Consider the following 16,458-nt stretch of genomic DNA (forward strand, 5'->3'; position numbering starts at 1 on the left):
GGGGACGTGTCCTCGCTGGACCACAGCTATCGTACGAGCTATCATGACTTCTTGGTCTGATTCTCCGCCTACCACAGGCTGAACTATCACCTCCATGCAAAAAAATGTATTATCCAGCACTCAACTATCACCTCCAGCCCGTCAAGGTTGCGATGAGTCCCCACTGGAAGGTGTAATATATTTTCTCGCTCAGGAGGCAGGATTAAAGACTCCTTCCCAGGGGCCCTGATGACCCCTACCGCCTGCACAGACGGCACACTCTTCTGCGTCCCACAGACGCGGATCAATCGCTGAAGGGCTTCTTGAGCAGGCTTGTGTGTGGCAGCCTTCTTCCACTAACTGGGTCCCCGTTTGGTGAACATTGTCTGATCGAGTTCTCGTAGGATATTCATTCCCAGTACTACAGGCACATCTTCTTTGATGGGCTCAGGGACTAGCAGGATCCCTTTTTTTCCTACTTCTTGCCCACAGATTTGAATATTCATACACACGACCCCTGAGACTGGGATCGGCTGTTGATTTGCAGCAAACAACCTGATCAATGTCTCCTTTGGCTTAGCCCGGGCCTGAAAATGCTGTTTGAAATATGATTCTGGCATCGTTGTCACTTGTGACCCGGTATCTATCAAAAAAACCACTGGAACTCCCTCAAATTCAGCTTGCAGGATGGGACTCCCAGCAATCAAGTGTTCATTATGATAAGGAATGGCCTCTCTTCTTGCTTCCCCCACAGAGTGCCACGTTACTGTGGGGGTTGGTAGTTTAACGGGTGTTGTTGCTGGCTTTGAGCATAATTCCGGCAGTCCCTGGAAAGGTGCCCTTGTCCTCCACATTCCCAGCATTGGATGCCTCCTCTTCACCAAGGGGCACCCTGAGCCTGTCTTTGTGCCTCTGATGCCTGGCGAGGGGGAGCTTGCACCCACTGTCCCCTTAAAGGTTGGGCCAAAGGATGGATATGTGAGTGCGTTGAGTGAGACTGGTGTTCTCCCATTCTTTGCTCCATCTGGGTTAATTTGTCTTGCATACTGACAAGAGACCGCTGCAAGTCTTGTATTACCTGGACCAGAACTTCCTGATGATTTGGGTCTCCTCTGGTATTGGCACCCTGGACACGCATCACACCAGACGCGTAACTGTCTTCCTTGCTTTGGGCCACTGCTTCTGCCAGGATTTGATGGAATAAAAGAGTCTGATCTACACGGACCCTTTCTGGCAGCGCTCTCCTCAAGGATGTGCTATGCAGTCCCAGAATGAATTGTTCCTGGACTATCTGGTCTGTGAGGCCCATGCCACCAAGCCCATCCGTCTCTTTTTTGGACATTGCTTCCGTGATCTGTGTCCCCTCTCTCCTCCCCTCCTCTCCCCCCTCCCTTCCCCCTCCCCCCTCCCTTTTTCCTTCCCTCTGCTCTGCTGGTACCAGCTATGCGCTTTCACTATGTTTACTCTGTCTCTCTGGTTGGCATTACTGCGCAGACGTGTGACGTGATCCATTCACTTCCTGGCTGTGTGAGACACAGCGCTCACATATGGAGCGTATTCACATGGCCAGCCTCTGTACTCCTATTACCCGGACTCTGAACCACACCGGTATGTCTTTATTGTGATTGATGGAGTTATTTTTAAACTTACTCACTCACCTCATACTTACTTCCCCTGATGAAGCTGCCAAGTGCAGTGATACGCGTGGGGCCTTGCCTCTCCACACCACCTCTTTTTCTCTGCAGCAGCGCATCCACATGTCTTCAATTTAAGCCATTACTGCTGGCATTGTGACTGGGTTTGTCCGTATTCCTCCTGGGCATTCATGCCCCCCTTTTTGTTCACTTGGTTCAGATCGCCATTCATCAAGTTGTATGGTCATTTTCTCCTTGTGATTATCAGGAACTTCTCCAGCTTCTTATAGTTTCTAGTGACCTAATTCATGCTCACTATATAACTTACAGGGACTAGATCCCTTTCCACGTCTAGCTGATTTCTGCTATGGAGTTTGAGACCTACTTTATGGTTATGCGGCTCCAGTATTCATTACAGTGCCAGGATTTGCATATGTGAGGGCTTATCACATCTGGTGGTACATTAATTATTAGCTCTGTGTTTTTCAGGGCAGCTATTATCATCATATTGTTCACATTATATAACTTATAAATGCTCTATTTATATACCTTCCAAGGCTATTTCATGGACAGGTGTGGGCAATCCCTTTGTTATGTCATTCTCAATTAAGCAGATAAAAGGCCAGGAGTTTATTTGAGGTGTGGTGCTTGCATTTGGAAGGTTTTGCTGTGAAGGAAACATCCGGTCAAAGGAGCTCTCCATGCAGGTGAAACAAGCCATCCTTAAGCTACAAAAACAGAAAAAAAAACATCCGAGAAATTGCTACAACATTAGGAGTGGCAAAATCTACAGTTTGGTACATACTGAGAAAGAAAGAAAGCACTGGTGAACTCATCAATGCAAAAAGACCTGGGCGCCCACGGAAGACAACAGTGGTGGATGATCGCAGAATAGTCTCCATGGTGAAGAGAAACCTCTTCACAACAGCCATCCAAGTGAACAACACTCTCCAGGGGAGGTAGGCATATCAATATCCAAATCTACCATAAAGAGAAGTCTGCATGAAAGTAAATACAGAGGGTACACTGCACGGTGCAAGCCACTCATAAGCATCAAGAATAAAAAGGCTAGACTGGCCTTTGCTAAAAAACATCTAAAAAAGCTAGCACAGTTCTGGAAGAACATTCTTTGGACTGATGAAACCAAGATCAACCTCTACCAGAATGATGGAAAGAGAAAAGTATGGTGAAGGCGTGGTACAGCTCATGATCCAAAGCATACCACGTCATCTGTAAAACACGGTGGAAGCAGTGTGATGGCTGGGGCATGCATGGCTGCCAGTGGCTGCCAGGTATTCAGAGCCATACTGTGTGCTCACATCCAGCCAATTGCAGCCAAACTGATTGGTTGTCGCTTCAAACTACAGATAGACAATGACCCAAAACATAAAGCCAAAGCAACTCAGGAGTTTATTAAAGCAAAGAAGTGGAATATTCTTGAATGGGCAAGTCAGTCACCTGATCTCAACCCAATTGAGCATGCATTTCACTTGTTAAAGACTTGTTCAGACAGAAAGGCCCAAACAGCAACTGAAAACCACCGCAGTGAAGGCCTGGCAGAGCATCAAAAAGGAGGAAACACAGCGTCTGCTGATGTCCATGAGTTCAAGACTTCAGGCAGTCATGGCCAACAAAGGGTTTTCAACCAAGTACTAGAAATGAACATTTGATTTACAATTATTTAATCTGTCCAATTACTTTTGGTCCCTTTAAAAACAGGGTGGCACATGTTAAGGAGCTGAAACTCCTAAACCCTTCATCCAATTTTAATGTGGATACCCTCAAATGAAAGCTGAATGTCTGAACTTCAACTGCATCTGAATTGTTTTGTTTAAAATTCATTGTGGTAATGTCTAGAACCAAAATTAGAAAAATGTTGTCTCTGTCCAAATATATATGGACCTAACTGTATATGTGTTTTTCATTAGCCTGCATAAACTGCTACTTAGGGTGAATTTCCACACATTGATTGTCTACATGTGGGTGTTAGTTTACCATCACACATTGTTTTTAAATGTTTTTATGGTTGTTGATTTTAAGGTGTAAAAAAGATTTTTTCGTCTTTTACTTGTGATTGTGCATACCATATTTAGTCTAGTCTTTTGTTTTTCTCCTCCTTGTTCATGTATTGTTTTACAGACTAGGTTTTGCACACCCTTTTCAAATTATTCTAGTTCACTATTTATTGATAGTAATGCGTCCCTATCTCAAAATACATTATCTGGTCTGTGGGGCCCACGCCACCAAGCCCATCCATCTCTTTTCTTTGCACTACTGCCAAAACTTCTTGCAGTGCTGTCACATACTGAGAGATCCCTTCTTCTTCCTGCTACAGTCTAGAGAAAAATTTGGCATGGAGGTGTCGTGCGCTAGCAGTCTCGCCGTAGATCTCTTCCAGGAATTTCACTAGCTCCTTCAGGGTACTACGGGTGAGTTCCGGCTATAGACAGACATTTTTACAGGCATCTCCCTCCAAGGCAGTCAAAGCGATGTCCACTTCAAGATCAGTGCTGATGTTAAAAATCTTCAGGGTGCTTTGCAGCCAGGACACCCAGTCAAACAGGGGCATATTATTGCCATCAAACTTTGGTAGCACACTAAATATGGTGCCCATAGGGAGTGTCCTTGCAGAGGTTCCACCAATGCCCACAGCATCCCCACTAACATTGCCATTCCCGCCGTCGCTGCCTGCTGCCTGCATCTTGGTGATTGTCATCCTTCTCACAGCACCACTTGAAGCGAAGGCCAAGAGACCACCACAATGCAGGGAGACTACAGTATGCAAGATTAGGTGCAAACAACAAAGGGTTAATTTAGTTATGGGCAAGGAATGCAGTGCTAGGAACGTGTAAACAGGGGTATGCATTGGCATAAAACAATTTACAAAAGTGATATTCTCTAGCTGGGCCGTCAAATAGCATGGTGCACCAACTATTACAGATCAGTGTATTTTTCCAAAAGGCAAAACAATACAATAAAGTACAGTATGCTGCTACTGTAACTATAGCCTACCTTGCCTCTGTTACACCGGCCACACGGCTACCATGCTATTTTTTGCAGCCTATCCTAATCCATTACATGTGCGCACACGGGGTTAACACTCACATTAACGTTGGTGTCTCAGTTCCTTCCCGGGGACCCCTGCAGTTCTGTGCAAGATGATGCGGCGTCCTCTTGGAAGCTCTGTGCAACGTGGTCTTGACCTTGTGTGAAGATCCCGAGTCTGTTCCTAGAAACGATGGATTCCCTCCTCTGGATTCCTTCCTTGTATATCTTCGTTGCTCCTCACAGCAACACAGGAAAGCCACCTTTGTTATCCCCAGAAGGGTCTACACAATCCCATAAGTTCAGTCAGTTTCAAGCTGCACATTTTCTCCTCATAGCTCCCAGCACGTCAGCTTCCAGCAGACTCCCAGCTCAGAACACACACAGGAAAAACAGCCCCTCCCCTCTCCATTGCTGGCAGAACAAATCAAAACAGTCTTATTGCAGGGGAAAGCTGAATGTCCCATTGCTCTAGCCAAGGGGGTGCTGTCTCTTAAAGTGGCAGTTTGTCTCTACTGTCCATAGCAATGCCACCCCCTTACACTTAAAGAGGCATTCCCATCAAAGTTTATATCCTCTTAATATATAGGAATGGGTGCTCAGATGTACTCGTTACTCGGTGAGCATTGGGCAGTGCTCTATTTAAAAATCCCCACCTTGCATGTTTGGCTCCTGTTACACAGCCAATAAGCATGCAGAATTGGTTGTGACGTTACTGTGATTGGCTGGAAGTGTGACATCATCTGGGGTTCTAAAAGAACAGGCAATGCCAGGCTCGACACACTGACACCATTGCAGAGTTCTATCACACTTCGTATATGAGGGAGAGAGTCCTTTTCCAGACTTGTGTGTGCACAGTATAATGAAGCTGAGCCATCATACCATCAGTCCTTCAAAGGGCTAATTGTTTGCTTTGCTGTTTTTATCACATACATTCTGCATTTAGTTGAGGGAGAGAGAGTTGCAGGAGCAGGGACAGTGACAGAATATAGTTAGTAGAGAGCGACTAGGGCCATGCAGTCCCTTTTAAAAAATATATAGCTGCAGCATTTTTTTAAATTTTGTGTGAAAAAATGTAATATATTGTGTGATTCGTCAAGTATTACATGCTTTGTGCTACATTTTGGTGCTATATAACACTCCAAAAGAGTTGAATTTTTTTCTGGATTAAATAACTCAATCATAGAGTATTATGTGCTCTATAGTACATTTTTGTGATATCTAACACTTCAAAAAAGGGAACTACCTACATAAGAAAACAGGCCCTCAAAGAGATGCACCCCTTCTGAGGAAGAATTTGAAACGCGCGTCAGGGAGTACTTTGTGGCGGTCTTGGACACTGGGTAAATATCTGCACTTTTTCTAGCCTCTTGTATATCATTTTAGCCATGTCATATTTGTTCTATTTATGTGGATTTTCTTAATATATTTGACCATGGTGTCCAAAAATTCCAATGGGCTGTTTATTACATTTAATATATATTAATCGGTGCATTTTTTTTATCTGCAAATGTGCATAAATATGGAACCCGTGTTATGTATCCTTTTGGATCTGTTTTTGAGCTCTTAGTTATTTTTTGTAATTTCCAGATCTCATACGCTGTCATTTGTATTATTGCATATATAGGTGTTGGATTTTTGAGCTTTGGTATTTATCAGCACAAACTTATCCTTCCCGCACAAAGCTTTGCATTGGTTTCTCTCTGTATGTTATCATCCCTTTTTTAATTGTAATGACATTGTTCAATAAAAATCTATTTTAATATGCAAAAAACCTCAAGGAGGGCCTGTTCTCTTATGTAGGTAGTTTGTTATCCACGGTCCTCCGTGTTGATTCTTTGGGGCATTTTCCTTGTCTACTTCAAAAAAGCGTTAATAAAATTTTCCGTGTTAAATCTCTCACCCATACAGTATTCCGTGGTCTGTGGTACATTACTGCAATATCTATCTGTCCAAGAAAGCATTAACAAAAATTCTGAGTTCAATTTGTCACCCATACAATGTTCCATGGTGTGGAGTACATTTCTGTGATATCTATCACTCCAAAAAAATCGTTTAAAAATTTTGTTGGATTAAATTTCTCACCTATACAGTATTCAGTGGTCTAGGGTACATTACTGTGATATCTATCACTCCAAAAGTTTCATTTTTTTAGTTAAATTTCTCAGCCATACAGTAATCCATGGTCTGGGGTACATTTTTAACATATATAACACTCCAAAAATAGCATTTAAAAATGTGTTTTATTAAATTTCTCACTCATACATTATTCTATGCTGTGCAGCACATTTTTGTGATAGCTAACACTTCCAAAAAGTGTTGTAAAAGTATTCTTGATTCAATTACTCATCCAAATGTATAAATTATATTAAAAAAATCTTGGTTTCAAGAGACATAGCAATTAGTAAATGCATAAGGTGTGTGATGAGGGGCGGGGAAGTTAAAATTCTGATTATGGTGCATGCAGATGCTGAGGACGTGAGACTGGTGTGACTACGCCTGTTGCTGCAACACAAGAAAGGTGCCCATCCACGAGATATAGTTTCCTGTCCCACTTTGCAGTTAGGCACAGTAAACCACTTCTGAAGCCAGAGCAGTGTGAACAGGTGGTTGGTTGGATAGCAGATAATGCTTCCAGTGTTGTGAATTCTTTCTCTGGCTTCCCTCTGGTGATTACTGAAGGTAGTGGAGCTGGTCAGATTGACAGAGGGGTTGCAAGCTCTCTTTCTGGGCTCCCTCTGATGGTTACTGGAGGTAGTGGAGCTGATCAGATTGACAGAGGCTTGCCACCTGATAATGAGGAAGACGATTGGAGATCTGGGGTTTCAGATTGGGATTTAAGACAGCCGACTCCCTCTACCCCTGCTGGTGATTTTCTTCCTGTGCCTGAGGTCTGATGTCTCCTGCTCTGTCCCTGCATGTTCAGCTAAGTGGTTCATTTGCTACTCTGCATTTGATCTGGTTTTGTCTATCTCTGCATTGTGCGGGTCAGCCAGCTGCGGCTGGGAGTGTGCTGAATCACCGCCCACATGTTACTGCTTGTGCCAATTTGTTTTGTCCCCTGTTATATTGGACTTTTTTTGCTTTGCTTTCAGAATATACCAGAGTGCTGATATAGTGGGGGCAAAGTCGTGCGACTTCAGTGTTTTTTGTGCATCAGACATGTTGGACTTTTGCAGGGGTTTTTGCGTGATTGCAGACAGTGTATTTCCTTTACTGTCCTATCTAGTCAGTGTGGGCCCCATCGCTTTCTCAGTCTATTTTTCTGCTTGTGTTTGTGTTTTCATCTTGTCTCACCGACAATATATGTTTGGGGGCTATCTATTCCTTTGGGGTCTGCTTCGGGGCAGTTTAGATTTCCCCTTTCTTGCTTCAGGCTTAGTTAGCTCTCCGGCTGTGCCGAGGCGTCTAGGATCATCGTAGGTACGCTCCATGGCTACTGCTAGTTGTGTGGACAGGATCAGGGGTCTGCAATCCGCTTAGTTACCAACCTCTCTGGTTTTCTGTGGCTTAGCCTGGGCCTGCTATCCTCCTCGGTGACCCATTCATAACAGAATCACCAGCCTAACTGTAGAATCTAGGGTACTCTAAAGAAAAGAATTTAAAAAAAAAAAAAATTGTCAGAATTTTTTTATATATTTTTTCCTCTTTTTTTTTCTCTGGGGCTGTAGGAGGATATTTTTTGTCTAAATGGAGACTAAGGGTACTGTAACACTTAGCGATGCACCAGCGATCCCGACAACGATATGGATTGCTGGTGCATCGCTAAGTGGTCGATAGTGAGCTGCCACACAGGCAGATCTCACCAGCAACATAGCAGCGGTCGGGGGTCGCTACTTACCTGTCAGACGAGGTGATCCTGATGTCCTCCCGCCCGCGTCCACGCGTCGCTCATCGGCGCCACAGGAATCCCAGCAGGAAGCTGATGACGAGAAACGGCCCAGGCCGTTTTCGCGCGATCAGCGATAATCAGCGGGGGAGCCGGTCAGAGGTAAGTATCACACATAGCGATATCGCTAGCAATATCGCTGCTGCATCACAAAACCAGTGACATTACAGCGATATTGCTAGCGATGTCGGTTAGTGTGACAGGGCCTTAAGCAATTGCCTGATCGTGTTGAGCAGCTCGCTGTTGAAGTGTGGGGAATATCTACCTATCTCGCTCAATCATCTGCTGTTGAACCTAAAATCCCTACTCCTGATGTGTTTTTTGGGGATCGGTCTAAATTTTTGAATTTTAACAATAATTGTAAACTATTTTTTGCTTTGAAACCTAACTCATCAAGGAGCTCTGTGCAGCAGGTTAAAATTGTCATCTCCTTGCTGCGCGGCGATCCCCAGGATTGAGCCTTTTCTTTGACACCCGGAGATCCTATTCTGGCTAATGTGGATGCATTTTTTCAAGCCCCTGGGTTATTGTATGATGAACCTAATGCTAGTGATCAAGCTGAGAAAACCTTATTAGCATTGAACCAGGGTCAGGTTTTTGCAGAGTTATATTGTCAAAAATTCCGAAAGTGGGTGGTACTTTCTAAATGGAATGACGATGCAATAGCAGCTCTCTTTCGGAAGGGTTTGGCAGAAATCGTAAAAGATGTTATGGTGGGATTTCCTGTTCCCTCTGGTCTTGTCGACTCTATGTCATTGGCCATTCAAATTGATCGGCGTTTACGTGAATGTAAAACTACATGAGAGGCGTTGCCGCCTTTCGATCGAACTTCTGAACCCATGCAATGCGATAGGGTTTTGTCTAGGGCGCAACGTCAGGAGTTTAGAAGGCGTAATAAGTTGTGTTTTTTTCTGTGGGGATGCCTCTCATACTATTGCTGTCTGCCGTAAGTGAGAAAAGCATTTTGCTCACACATTTGTGGTGGGCAGTGTACAGCCTAAGTTCCTTTTGGCGATTACCCTGATCTGCTCCTTGTCTACATTTTCCGCTAAGGCTTTTGTTGATTCAGGAGCAAATTTGAATCTGATGGATTGGGACTTTGCTAAACATTGTGGTTTTCCCATGATACCCCTGCGGACTCCTATCCCTTTGAGGAGTACTGATGCTACTCCTTTGGCGGAGAATAAACCCCAGTTTTGGACCGAGGTGATAATGCGGGTCACCCCGGACCACCAAGAAAATTGTAAATTTTTGGTGTTGCATAATTTGCATGATACTATTGTTCTGGGATTCCCTTTATTGCAAACTTATAGTCCTGTTTTAGATTGGAAATCAGTGTCTGTGGTGAGTTGGGGTTGTCAATGTGTTCTTAGTGACACTCCTGTTTTCTCCACCTCTCCTCAGTCTCATGATATTCCTGACTATTTGGCTGATTTTTCTGATGTATTCAGTGAGAGTAAGTCTGCGTCTTTGCCTCCTCAAAGAAGTTATGACTGTGCAACTGAGTTAATGCCCAGGTGTAAATTTCCCAAGGGTCGGCTTTTCAACTTATCGGTACCCGAACATAATGCTATGCGATCTTATATCAAGGAGTCGCTGGAGAAGGGTCATATTAGACCATCCTCATCACCTTTAGGTGCTGTTTTTTTGTGGCCAAGAAAGATGGTACATTAAGGTCATGTATTGACTATCGTTCCCTTAACAAAATCACTGTTAAATATCAGTACCCGTTGGCCCTGATTTCTGATTTATTTTCCAGAGTTAAAAGTGCCTGTTGGTTTACCAAGCTTGAACTCAGGGGGCATATAATCTTATTTGCATTAAGCACGAGGATGAATGGAAGATGGCGTTTAATACTCCGGAGGGATATTTTGAGTACCTGGTGATGCCTTTTGGGCTCTCTAATGCCACTTCTGTCTTCCATTCTTTTATGAACGATATTTTCTGGGACTTTGTGGATAATTTTTGATCATTTATCTGGATGATATTTTGATCTTTTCCAGTGATTGGGATTCTCATGTGGAACATGTCCGGACTGTGCTCCGGATTTTGAGGGAAAATTATCTGTATGTTAAGGGATCAACGTGCCTCTTTGGTGTACAGAGGATTTCATTTTTGGGATTCATTTTGTCCCCGTCGGCTATTGAAATGGACCCGGCCTAGATACAGGCCATTTATGATTGGGTTCAGCCCACTTCTTTGAAGGCTCTCCAGAAGTTTTTGGGTTTTGCTAATTTCTACCGTAAATTTATAAGTAATTTTTCTGGTATTGTTAAACCACTGACTGATTTGACCAAAAAGGGCACTGATGTGGTGAATTGGTCTCCAGAGGCAGTTTCGGCATTTCAGGAGCTTAAGCAGAGATTCACTTCTGCTCCAGTTCTACGGCAACATGATTTCTCAATCCCATTTCAGGTGGAGATAGATGCTTCTGAGATTGGTGCAGGAGCCGTTTTGTCCCAAAGAGATCCGGTGACTTCTAAGATGAATCCCTGTGCCTTCTTTTCTCGAAATTTCTCCCCATCTGAACATAACTATGACGTGGGGAATCGGGAATTGTTGGCCATGAAATGGGCATTTGAAGAGTCGAGACATTGGTTAGAGGGAGCTAGACATCAAGTTGTGGTCCTCACCGACCAGAAGAATTTGACTTATCTTGAATCAGCCAAATGCTTGAATCCTAGACAGGCTAGGTGGGCCTTGTTTTTCATGCGTTTTAATTTTGTGGTCTCTTTTCTTCTGGGCACTAAGAATGTTAAGGCGGATGCCCTTTCTAGGAGTTTCCTTGCGGATTCCCTTGATGTGACCGAGCCTACTACCATTCTAAATAAGGGTGTAGTTCTTTCCGCCATCTTACCCGATTTGACACGTGCCGTGGAGGAATTTCAGGAGGACAAACCTGAACGTTGCACTATTTGAAAATTGTATGTCCCTGACCAGTGGAGGAAAAGAGTAATGTCTGAAATTCATTGCTCCTCGTTGGCTGGTCATCAAGGTATTTTTGGTACCAGAGATTTGGTGAGTCGGTCTTTTTGGTGGCCTGCCTTATGTCGTGATGTCAGGTATTTTGTGCAGCCCTGTGAGACTTGTTCTCGGTCCAAGCCCTGTTCTTGTTCTAGTGGGTTGTTGATTCCCCTGCCGGTGCCCAGGAGGCCATGGACTTATATCTCAATGGATTTTATTTCGGATCTTCCTGTCTCTCAGAGGATGACTGTTATCTGGGTGATCTGTGATAGATTTTTGAAGATGGTCCACCTTGTACCACTCCCAAAGTTGCCATCTTCTTCTGAGTTGGTTCCCTTGTTTTTACAACAGGTGGTTCGGTTGCAAGGGATTCCTGAGAACATTGTGTTGGACAGAGGAGTCCAGTTTGTTTCCAGATTTTGGAGAGCTTTTTGTTCCAAACCGGGAATTCAGTTATCTTTCTCCTCTGCATTTCATCCTCAGACCAATGGGCAGACTGAGAGAACAAACCAGACTTTGGAATCCTATTTGAGATGTTTCATATCTGCTGATCAGAATGACCAGGTCTCATTTTTGCCCTTGGCCGACTTTGAGCTAAACAATAGGGCTAGTTCTGCCACTTTGATGTCGCCCTTTTTCTGTAACTTTGGGTTTCATCCTCGATTTTCTTCAGGGCAGGTGGAATCTTCAGCCTGCCCAAGTGTGGATTCTGTGGTAGAGAGAATGCAGCAGATTTGGGACCAAGTGTTGGATAAGTTGTCCCAATCTCAGGAAAAAGCCCAACGGTTTCCCAACCGGCATAGGACCATTGGTCCCCAGTTTAAAGTGGGTGATATGGTTTGTTTGTCTTCAAAGAATATACCTATGAAGGTTGTGTCTCCAAAATTCAAGCCAAGATTCATTGGACCTTATAAGATTTTGGAAATCCTTAATCCAGTTTCTTTCCATTTGGCTCTTCCAGTTACATTTAAGATTCATAACGTGTTCCATAAATCCTTGTTGGAGAGGTTTGTAGAGCCAGTAGTTCCCATGGCGGCGCCTCCTGACCCTGTATTGGTTAAAGGTAATTTGGAGTATGAGGTAGAGAAAATATTGGATTCTCGTTTGGCTAGACGGAGACTCTAGTACTTTGTCAAATGGAAGGGATATGGCCAGGAGGATAATTCTTGGGTCTCTGCTTCCGACATTCATGCCGAAAGATTGGTTCGTGCTTTTCACCGGGCCCATCCTGACCGGCCTGGTGGCGTGGACCCCTCAAGGGGGGGTACTGTTGTGAATTCTCTCTCTGGCATCCCTCTGGTGATTACTGAAGGTAGTGGAGCTGGTCAGATTGACAGAGAGGTTGCGAGTTCTCTTTCTGGGCTCCCTCTGGTGGTTACTGGAGGTAGTGGAGCTGATCTGATTGACAGAGGCTTGCCACCTGATAATGAGGAAGATGATTGGAGATCTGAGGTTTCAGATTGGGATTTAAGACAGCCGACTCCCTCTATCCCTGCTGGTGATTTTCTTCCTGTGCCTCTTGAGGTCTGATGTCTCCTGCTCTGTCCCTGCTTGTTCAGCTAAGTGGTTCATTTGCTACACTGCATTTGATCTGGTTTTGTCTATCTCTGCTTTGTGCGGGTCAGCCAGCTCCGGCTGGGGGTGTGCTGAATCACCGCCCATATGTTACTGCTTGTGCCAGTTTGTTTTGTCCCCTGTTATATTGTTTTTTTTTTGCTTTGCCTTCAGAATATACCAGAGTGCTGATATAGTGGAGGCGAAGTTGTGCGACTTCAGTGTTTTTTGTGCATCAGATGTGTTGGACTTTTGCAGGGGTTTTTGCGTCATTGCAGACAGTGTATTTCCTTTCCTGTCCTATCTAGTCAGTGTGGGTCCCATCGCTTTCTCAGTCTATTTTTCTGCTTGCGTTTGTGTTTTCATCTTGTCTCACCGACAATATATGTTTGGGGGCTATCTATTCCTTTGGGGTCTGCTCCGGGGCAGTTTAGATTTCCCCTTTCTTGCTTTAGGCTTAGTTAGCTCTCCGGCTGTCCCGAGGCGTCTAGGATCATCGTAGGTACGCTCCACGGCTACTGCCAGTTGTGTGGACAGGATCAGGGGTCTGCAATCTGCTTAATTACCAACCTCTCTGGTTTTCTGTGGCTTAGCCTGGGCCTGCTATCCTCCTCGGTGACCCATTCATAACATTCCAGCATGCAGTACCACCAAGTCTTCCACATGGTACATTCTCACCAGTCAATATTCTGGATCACTTCATCCTCACCATGATCATCCTTACTCCAACCATTTTCAGTCCCAAGAGACTAGTAATCCCACACTAGGACACTCTAAAATACGTCATTTCTTGATTGTAGCCACTCACCCTGCATGTTCCGAAAAGGGACAGGATGATTTGCTGTTTAGTGATGCACAAAACTTAGAGCAGCCATAGTCACAAGGAGATGATGGTGGGGAAGGGTGCTTTTTTGTCTAAGGAGGAAGGTGATGATGAGACACAGTTGCCAATAAATCACCTTGTTGTTGTCGTCAAGTCATCAAGTCACAAGGACCAGGGTTCAGCAGTTGAAGACGAGGTGATGGATGACAGAGTAACCAACCCAACCTGGGAATCTGGCACGCATAGTGAGGCTAGAAGCACTGAGGGAGAGGGATTGGCTGCACCAAAAAATGCACAAAGAGGCACTACTGTTACCAGAGGGACAAGGCAGGTGACTGTTCCGCAGAACACTTACACTCTTGAATTTCTAGTCAGTTAGGTGTTCCCCAGTCTGAGACATTTTTAAAGAGAGTTCTGAGACAAAAAAATGGTAATTTGCAAACTGGTCCATGCCAAGATCAGCAGGGGCCTGACCACTAATAATATTTAATAACAAAACACCTCACTCTGTTCTACAACTTAGGTGCACAGAAAAAAGATACCAATCCTAGTAATTAATTTGAAGAAAAATCTGGCACTCCTTTAATGCATCAAATGAAAGATATTTATTGAAAATATAAAAGTCCCAAAAATATGTAATGTTTCGGTCTAAAATAAGACCTTCTTCAGATTGGGATACAGGTAATGAAATAAAACAAAAAGAATATTCAATCAGTTATAACATATCACTGATATTCTTATAACAATTCATGCAGAAATAAAATATTGTGGCTAAATATTGTAATGTATCAAGACATGATGACAACTTACAATGCTATACAATGCTATTCAATAACTTCATTTCTAATGTTGTGTATACTGTATTAGAGTGGGGTATGAAAAACGGTTTGAATGAAATAGATGTATAGATATATATTATATGTACACACATCTCAATCACAGATGTCTTGGGGCTTGGTTCCTATATATTTTTAAACTAAGTTAAACATGTTCGGTTTAAAGAATACAATGTCAGTCTGATACATTTTGCCCCGTGGATTGAGCAGCATGTATCAGTTGTCATGTTCCCTTTAATTATAGTATCAATTAATGATGATCTCATAGTAACATATTTTATTTCATTTTATGGGGTTTTTTTCATTTTTTTATTAGAATTTTAAGGACAATTTTTGGCCCAGAAGAGAAGTTTGAAATTGTTTTGCTACATTGCATAGTACCACATATACTATTACTGTTACTGTGATTCTACAATTTTTACTTAACCTATTCTTTTTATCTGAGCTAATAATAACGCATAATAATTTATCATTCATGTTGTTGGATCTTAACTAGAGGAAAAGATAAGGATTTCATGCTGCATACGTTCACGGTCAAACAAGTTTTAATTGACCATGTGTATATTTCATGCTTTGTAGATGTCCTGTTACTTGTTCTGCTTTCTTATTAACCATTCCTCTCCATGTGCCCAGAACTTGCAGGATCTTATAGTCGGCACTCATATGTGTACTCTAAATGTCAATGTATATCGGATCAGTGAGGAAGAAGTGAAAATCATGCAGCATTTGCTGACTATGACCTTACCTCCAAGACAAGACTCCTTTATTGCAATTACTGATTAATTAGTATCCTGAAGCTGTGCAAATGTCACGCTGGTTTCACACGCCCATCAAGATGCATTACATCTTCAGTTGGGTTGAATTAACTTGTTTTTCATGGGTGGCCTTTGCTAAGCTCTGAATATAATTAAAATCTATATATATATAGGAAAACAAGCGCCAATTAGCAAAATGCTCTTAAAGAAGAAAATAGGGTATCTAAGGTGTTATGTGGTGAGCAGTAGTATATATAGAGCTGGTACAGAGTCATATAAAGTATCAGTGGCTCCATACTTTTGTACATAACTTTAGGCATGGCACTGACTGTATATGACACAAATTCGAATATATCTATAATACAGGATCCAAAAAAAATAACACAATTTTAAATATTCATACAGTAGTTTTAGAATAGGACAGCACAGCGTTTTATTGGTCTAAAGGCAGCATTGCCAAATTGTACCAAGGCCAAAAAGATTTAAGGAGTGCTTACATGAAAGCAATACCAGAACCACCCTCAGCACATGAACATAGGTACACCATAATAGTTTGCGCATGCCCTGTGTGGCTGTGTAATCTAGCACACAAAGGTTGCAAGCAGCATCTTTTACCAGGCTTTACTATAGGTAACTATTGGTGCAGCTGTCAATTGTGTACAATATGAGGAGCATCTCGCCTGTACTGGGTGAACTGCCCACCCTCCCACTTTTATGTTCAAGGAGAGAAGGCTATTATGTAAATGTGAATCTACTATTCATTATTTTGCTTCTTTTATATGTCACAGCAAGCAGGAAAGGAGGTTTTGCTTGATGAGTAAATCCCATGATCATCCTTTTGTGCCTACAGCAGAGGTGGCAGGCAGGTACTGTATAAGAAATGTTGATAGCGGTATTTAAATAATGTATTGCAAATCTCTCTTTTACACATTCATTGAAGTTGGGGCCGATCATCACCTTTCTTTCACAAATTTAGGTG

The sequence above is a fragment of the Dendrobates tinctorius genome, unplaced genomic scaffold (assembly GCF_039654945.1).
Source record: "Dendrobates tinctorius isolate UK_male_01 unplaced genomic scaffold, ASM3965494v1 ptg000022l, whole genome shotgun sequence".
Classification (NCBI taxonomy): Eukaryota; Metazoa; Chordata; class Amphibia; order Anura; family Dendrobatidae; genus Dendrobates; species Dendrobates tinctorius.